The following is an 8,890-nucleotide window of genomic DNA, read 5'->3' as shown; positions in this document are numbered from 1 at the left end:
TCATCCAGTGTTCCCACAGCACATTGATCATCATCCAGTGTTCCCACAGCACACTGATCATCATCCAGTGTTCCCACAGCACATTGATCATCATCCAGTGTTCCCACCACACAATGATCATTGTCCAGTGTTCTCACAGCACATTGATCATCATCCAGTGTTCCCACAGTGCACTGATCATCATCCAGTGTTCCCACAGCACACTGATCATCATCCAGTGTTCCCACAGCACACTGATCATCATCCAGTGTTCCCTCAGAGCACTGATCATCATCCAGTGTTTCCACAGCACACTGATCATCATCCAGTGTTCCCACAGCACATTGATCATCACCCAGTATTCCCACTGTGCATTGGTCATCATCCAGTGACCCCACTGCACACTGATCATCATCCAGTGTTCCTACAGTGCACTGATCATCATCCAGTGTTCCCACCACACATTGATCATCATCCAGTGTTCCTACAGTGCACTGATCATCATCCAGTGTTCCCACAGCGTACTGATCATCATCCACTGTTCCCACAATGCACTGACCATCATCTAGTGCTCCTACAGAGCACTGATCATCATCCAGTGTTCCTACAGTGCACTGGTAATCATTCAGTGTACCAACAGCATACCGATCATTATCCAGTGTTCCCACAGTGCACTGGTCATCACCCAGTGTTCCCACCATGCACTGATCATCATCCACTGTTCCCAGAATGCATTGATCATCACCCAGTGTCCCCACTGCGCCCTGATCATCATCTACTGTTCCCACCACACATTGATAATCACCTACTGTTCCCACAATGCACCAATCATCATCCTGTGTTCCAACAGCGCACTGCTAATCATCCAGTGTTCCCAAAGTGCACTGCTGATCATCTGGTGTTCCCACTGTGCACTGATCATCCAGTGCTCCCACAGCACACTGCTGATCATCCAGTGTTCCCATAGCACACTACTGATCACCAAATGTTCCAACAGCACATTGCTAATCACCCAGTGTTCCCAAAGCTTACGGCTGACCATCCAGTGTCCCCACAGTGCACTGATCATCCAGTGTTCACACAGTGCACTGCTGATCATCCAGTGTTCCCACAGCTCATGGCTGATCACCCAGTGTTCCCAGAGCACACTGCAAATCAAGGCCTGGATTTTCATCCTCAAGGCAGGTTTGCAGAGTCAGGGAATTTCTTGGCTCGCCGCGCTCATCTTCAGAGAAAGTGCCCTGAATGTTGCAATCTTCGTTCTGATGGGGTGGGTGGGCAGGGAGATGGGTGGAGTCAGGCCCACCCACCCTGAATGCAGATCTGAGGCAGGCACAGGGGCTGCTGAGTGCTGAAGTGGGTTGTTTTAAATGTCTGCCTTGGTTCTCAGTTGTTCTGTTAAACAGAACATGACCTTCCTCATCCTTCACACCCCCTCACCAACTCCTCATACATGCCAACTCATGCCCCCACGCACATCCACAGCCCCTATTACCCTCCATCCCAACCCAGGCCCCTCCACCCATTCTCAATGGGTCCTCATATCTTCCATGTCAACTCATGCCCCCACCCAGCCCCATGGCCCCTTATGGCCCCTATGACAACTTATGCAAACAGATGGCCCGTGGAAATTCATGGCCCCTATACCCTCCATCCCAACCCAGGCGCCTCCACCTATTCTCAGTGGGTCCTCATAGCTTCCATGCCAAACCATGCCCCTCCATTCACCCCCATTACCTCTTATAGCCCTATGCCAACTTCATGCCAACTCATGAACCCCCCCCCCTTCCCCATAGCCTCTGATAGCCCCTATGTGAACTTAGTGGCAACTCATGCCAACCCACCACCCTTGGCCCTTACACCCTCCATACCACTCACCCAGAATCCACCAGGCAGACGTCAGGAGCCATGGTGAGATGAAATAAAGTTCTAATTATCTATTACACATTTTACTATATAAAAAATCACTCATAAAAGATTAAATATGTTGAAATTCCCTCAAATGCTTAATCCCTTATGGCACAAACATTTGGATTCAAAACCTCACAACAAAGACAGCTAATCCTTTAATAACCTATTGGGGCTGTCAATCAATCAACCACCCACCCCCTCCACTGTAATAAAGACAGGTTGTTGAAGCAGTCAAGCAGTAATAATACTATAACAATAGCACTTGGAACTATGGCAACAAACACCGATTGAAAGTGCAAGCATAATTTTTTTAACCCTCAGGCACAGGCAGGCTGTTTATTTCACAACATTTAAAGGACAGGGTATTGACATTACTTGACAGTTCCACAGATGTTATTCACCTTTTACAAACACTTATGTCTATTCTAAAAATTCTTAACTCTCACACTATGGGTTAAGGGTCTTGCTCCAGCAAAAATGTGGTCTGTTTGAACTCAATATTAAGTTCAAATGGCCCTGCTGAGTTTGGGATCCCCTCATATGAGAGTCACTAGATCCATGGGAAATGGGGCTATGGCTTCAGGGTCTGGGTTCCTGGCGCCAATTTGAAAACGTGTTCCATGAAAATTTAGACCCAGTGCACTACTGGCACCCAGTTCTGCACAAGGGAATGGTATCAGCTTTCTCTTCTCTATTTTTAAATAAGTATTTACTAATGATATGAATGAGAATGAACTGCGGTTTACGATTGTCATGCGAGGTGTGAAAGGATGTGTTAAATGTAAACTAAATGAAGGCATATAAATAAAACAGAACTGGAGAATGTGTTTCCTGGTATTCACCAGTCTGAAATGAATGTCATTTGATGTGGTAAGAGTTATGCTGCCCTTAAAAATGTTGAATGAGATTTTCATGGATTAATTTACTAATACTTGCTTTTCTGGTTCATTCACTGATAGATAAAATTTTGTCTTTGATAATATAGTAATCTAAGTAAATTCTAAAAGTTTTAGAAATGCATTGGTCTGATTAATTCTAAAATGTAAGCTGCATGTTCTGAGCAGACCCCCCTGTCAAAACATGGTGGGGTTAAGAGAAGCAGCTGTGATTGATAACTGAAGCTTATGAGCAACATCAGAAATTGCTATTGCTTATAAGAGATCGATAATAAATGTAACAATGGTGGTTCATGGTTCAGTTCAGAGGTGGGCAGGTAACCAACACTTTAGGAGATAAAAAGAGATTTGGACACAGGAGAAGAAGACAAGAAGAAACCTTAACTTGTATAGACAGGTGTTAAACAAAAACTAAAATACCTGGAAAAACTCAGCAGGTCTGACAGCATATGCAGAGAGGAATATAGTTAATGTTTCGAGTCCGTATGACTCTTCAATAGAACAGGTGTTAATACTTGTCGGAACCTAACACCCTCTCACTGAAGGAGCTGAACGATTCATGCTACCCCTTCCAGTTGCCTCACAGGTGATTGATGATTTGTTTACAACTGTAAATTATTGTCTAGACACTAAGGTGTTAAATTCTGCTGAGTGTAAGGAGATCCAAACGGAGCATTAACACCCGCAGAGACCAGTTGCTTCTGTGACACAGGCTCCTCTACCTTTGCCTTTGTTCTTGCTTCGACAGTCAAGGAGGGCTCGACTCTCAACAGTTTTGTGCTGGAATTCTTTAGTGGGTTAATTGTGTTGGGCTTGAGGGAGATTATGAAACTGGTTGTTTGACTGGTCTAACTTGCAGGGCCAGTTCAGCTCTTGTTATGTGAGGTCATTGAGGTCAATGATGATTGAGCTGTTGAGTCCAATCTCACACTTACCTGAGAAGCACTAATTCTTATTGCCATGAACGCCCTCCAATGACAGCCTTGTACATGAACCAGGGTCAGGGTCCTCATCTTGAACCAAGTCTCATCGCCTGAAGCGTCCATAGAAAACACACTACACAGAAAGCAGAAGTGGGAATAAGAAACCAAACATGAGAAAACAGCGAAAAGAAACCTTGCAGAAACCAGCAGAATTTCAGACACTCAACAGGTGGATAGTGCCAATGTATGTGTTCACAACTCATTAACCACTCAGGAGACTCTCAACCTGCACAGGGATCATTATTTGATTTTCCCCCAGCGCTAGGCAACCAGACTACGAGATCTGAGGCTGTGCCCATGTGCCACCCAGAGCCCTTTCTCACGCCATGCTACCATGACTCTCTACCAAATAATACTGTAACTGGTTACCATGCAACTTTGGCAGGGAACTCGTAGTGGACAGATCCTGCAGTGCAGAGTCAAAGAAACCTACAATTATAGACGCAATTAAAGATTCAAAGAAAGAAAGACTGCACCATGTGAAGTGAGAGAGAATCTGAGAGACCGCTGGTAGTTAATAAGATGCATGTAACATGGTGCAGCAATTCAATGTTAAGAAAGAGGGGACTTCACATTTTCCTCGATAGCCAGGGGTGTAGCGCCAAATTTTGAGATGTCGAAGTTCGAAGAAAATTTGTTGGTCATATCATTTCTAAATCTACTATCACGTTTTGCTACGTACTGATCATTCAAGGCTCCAAATGTAAATAAAACTATACTTTTTACGTGAAAAATATTACCGCTGGTAGGCATTTTATTTTGAAGCATGTAATATTTTGAATCATTAGTCTTTATCATAGCTAGAATTTCATTATGCATTAGTTTAATGATGTAATTCAAGCCTATTAAAAACATGAATTACAGAAAACTTTACTTACTTCTGACTGGGGGATGGTATATAGAGGAGCCACTGCTTTTCTTGATTTATATTAATAACCTAGACCTAGGTGTACAAGGCACAATTTCAAAATTTGAAGATGATGCAAGTTTTGTGAACTGAGAAGGATAGTAATAGACTTCAAGAGGATATAGGCAGGCTGGGGGAATGGGCAGACACGTGCCAGGTGGAATTTAATGTAGACAAGTGTGAGGTGATACATTTTAGTCAGAAGAATGAGCAGGGGTGACATAAAATAAAGGGCACAATCCTAAAGGAAACGCAGGAGCAGAGTGACCTGGGTGTGCAAGTGCATAAATCATTGAAGGTGGCAGGACAGGATGAGAAAGTACTTAATAAAGTATACTGAATCTTGGGTTTTATAAATAGGGGCACAGAGTACAAAAGCAAGTAAGTTATGAACCTTCATAAAACACTGGTTCAACCTCAACGGGAAGGATGTGAAGGTTTTAGGAAGGGTGCAGAAAAGATTTATGAGAATGGTTCTGAGGATGAGAGGCTTCTGTAATTTTATGTCACCTCTCCTCATATCTCTTTAAAGTCTATCACTATCCTCCTCATAGTTCCTAATACTTCCAAGTCTTGCATCATTTTTAAATTTTGAAATTGTGCCCTGTACACCCAGGTCTAGGATATCAATATAAATCAAGAAAAGCAGTGGTCCCTCTATATACCATCCCCCAGTCAGAAGTAAGTAAAGTTTGGATAGATTGGTGAAGCTGGGGCTATTCTCCTTGGAGGTTCAGAGGAGGTTTGTTGGGTATGTTCAAAATCATGAAGTGTCTGGATAGTGTAAATGGGGAGCAGCTGTTCCCATTGGCAGGAGGTTGAGAAACCAAAGGTGATTAACAAAAGAACCAGAGGTGACATGAGGGAAAACTTCTTTATGCAACAAGTGGTTTGGATCTGGAATGCACTGCCTGAGTGTGTGGTGGAGAAAGATTCAATTGTGGTTTTCAAGAGGGAACTGGATAATTATCTGAAGAGAAAATATATTACAGGGCTACATGGAAAAGGTGGAGGAGCAGAACTAGCTGAGTTGCTGTTGCAGAGAACTGACACAGAGACAACGTGCTGAATGGCCTACTTCTGTGCTGTAATCATTCTATGATTCTAGTATAGATACATTCAAGGAACTTGATAAACACATAAGGAAGAAAGAAGCTGAAGGTTACCCTGATAAGGTTAAGGATGGGAGGAGGCCTGTGTGGGACATAAACACTAACATGTTTATGAGGTGGGCCAAATGGCCTGTTTCTGCGCTGTAACTTCGATGTAAGACTGTCAGCAGGGAATACAAACACGATACTGCATTTCACGCCCTCAGGCCATCACAGCCAAGGAATTAATGTTTAGTAGGCAAACACGGCAGTGTGTTTGGTGATACTGATGCTGCTTTAGATCCCAGGAATCTTGAGCTTCAAAGGCCCTGAAGTGCCTGATTATGAGAAAGCTGTGTGCAGGGAATAAGGTCTGTATTTTTTGTACAGGGGGATTATGCTGTTGCTGCACATTGACTCAGAGATATTCAGCAGCAGCTGGAGCCTGCACCTGGTCTTCCCACCACCTCTTAACCTCCCTAGGCTCTGGATTCAAAGCCACACTGTGAGCTCCGGATATTCTGGTTAACTCTTATCATCTGGCCTGAGCTCACAGGAACCCGTGGCCAAATTTGCCTTTGTGCCCCACATAATAACGGAGGTAGAAATCACACAACATTGTCCCCTGCGTTATACATCACAGTCCCCCATGGTTGCAAAAGGATTTCTCTCCAGTTCTGATTGTTGCCATCAATAAGCTAAATCGCCCTGCATGTGTTCATTCTGGAAATAAGTAGCTTCAATATTGGAGGCAGCAAGGGTTAAAATCAGTCTTAAAGATTGAAAATCCAGTCAGACAATTAATGGAGTGGATTCCACAGAGGTCAGTGGAAAGAAGGGTCAAGTGGGATATATAACGAATGGCCCAGAGCAAAAGGAGAGGTTACCATCCAGCCTTTTATCGGCTGGTAGCTTGGGCGGAGAAATGGCAGATGGAGTTTAATCCAGACAAATGCGAGGTAATGCATTTTGGAAGGTCTAATACAGGCAGGAATTATACAGTAAATGACAGAACCCTTAAATGCATCAACAGGCAGAGGGATCTGGGTGTACAGGTCCACAGGTCACTGAAAGTGGCAACGCAGGTGGATAAGGTAGTCAGGAAGGCATATGGCATGCTTGCCTTCATTAGCAGGGGTATTGAGTATAAAAGCTGGGAAGTCATGCTGCAGCTGTATGGTTAGGCCACACTTGGAATATTGCATGCAATTCTGGTTGCCACATTTCCAGAAGGATAAGGAGGCATTGGAGAGGGTGCAGAGGAGGTTTACCAGAATGCTGCCTGGTCTGGAGGTTATTAGCTATGAGGAAAGGTTGGAGAAACTCGGATTGTTCTCAATAGAGCGACGGAGATTGAGGGGCGACTTGATAGAAGTTTACAAAATTATGAGTGGCATAGGCAGAGTAGATAGTCAGAAGCTTTTTCCCAGGGTGGAAGAGTCAATTACTAGGGGACATAGATTTAAGGTGAGAGGAGAAAACTTTAGAGGATTGTGCGGGGCAAGTTTTTTACGCAGAGGGTAGTGAGTGTCTGGAATTCGCTGCCAGAGGAGGTGGTGAAAGCAGGTACGATAGTGGTGCTTAAGAGGCAGCTTGACAAATACATGAATAGGATGGGAATAGAGGATACGGGCCCGGGAAGTGCAAAATGTTTTAGTTTGACAGGCAATATGATCGGTGCAGGCTTGGAGGGGTGAAGGGCCTGTTCCTGTGCTGTACTTTTCTTTGTTCTTTTGTTCTTTAAAGAGGAGGTATTGGGAGTGGGGTAAGGCTGGAGCCAGAGTTAGGAAAAGCCAATGATTTTACCTGGCTACTAATCTTCGGGACTGTTCTCAAGTTAGTTTTAAAATTCACAGCTGACCTCTGGAAGTATATATCAGTGTGTCTTTCGTGACTGATTTCACTTACTTAGCAATGTTTTGTCTTGTCAGGAAAGAGACACTTTATTTGGACAGATTGAGATAACCCATCAGCTCTTTCAGTTGAGTGAGGGCGTCTAAATGCCACAGGCAGCATTGGTAACTATTTGTTGTAGTCCTAATGAATAATGCAGGGTGGTGGATTACAGGAGTAATCATTAAAACCTTTAAATTGGAGGTGCCAGAGCAGCACTCTGGTGTGCTCCGGCAGCACTACACCCCTGTCTATAACCATCCCTCCACAAAGATGGGTTAGGAATGGTTGGGATTCATTTAGCAATGGGATCAGTGAGCAGCAGTTAAAGGATGATGGTTCCCTCCTAACACAATGCTGCCCTGAGAACCCCTGGGAGCAGGAAGGAACATCACAAAAATCAGAGGGAAGCTGATGCCAACTCCTAGTATCAGGTCACTGAGGGGTCAATGAGGAACCTTGGAGGGAGTGGGGGATGTTCACGACTTTCATATCAACCTTTTAAAAAATTTCTACATGGGATATGAGTGCTCTGGCAAGGCTGGCATTTATTGCCCATCCCTAATTGCCCTTGAACTGTTGTATGTGTGGTGTCAGTATACCCACAATGCTTATAGGGAGGAAGTTCCAGGTCTTATTTAACTTTTTTCTAGTGAGTTGTTACAACTGAGTGCTCGGCCATTTCAGAGGTTGGCTAAGTTTCAACCACATTACTGTGGGTCTGGAGTCACATGTAGGCCAGGCCAGATAAAGATGGCAGATTCCCTTCCCTAAAGATATGAGTGAATCGGTTGGGTTGTGTTGGGCTTTGAACTCATGTCCCTGGAGCATTACTTCAGCTCCACTAGGAAACAGCAGCAGCACCAAGGAATGATAACCTCAAAGAGAGCATGGAAGAGGCATTCGTTTGGAATTGGTACAGAGTTATGAAGAGAGAATGGGGCAATGGGATTAGTTTGGGATTGATACAGAGCTTTGGGGAGTGAATGGGGCAGTGGGATTAGTTTGGGATTGATACAGAGCTTTGAGGAGTGAATGGGGCAGTGGGATTAGTTTAGGATTGAAGAGCTATGGGGAGACAATGGGGCAGTGGGCTTAGTTTTGATTGCTCTAAGAAAAGGAATGGTAAACATACACACTGAGCCATATCACCTTCTTCTCTGTTGCAAACATCTTTAGTCTGAGAACAGATTTTGTGGTAATGAGCAGGATGGGTTTAAAACATTAAGA

Source organism: Carcharodon carcharias, chromosome 25 (genome assembly GCF_017639515.1).
Source record: "Carcharodon carcharias isolate sCarCar2 chromosome 25, sCarCar2.pri, whole genome shotgun sequence".
NCBI lineage: Eukaryota > Metazoa > Chordata > Chondrichthyes > Lamniformes > Lamnidae > Carcharodon > Carcharodon carcharias.
This window is presented reverse-complemented; position numbering follows the sequence as displayed.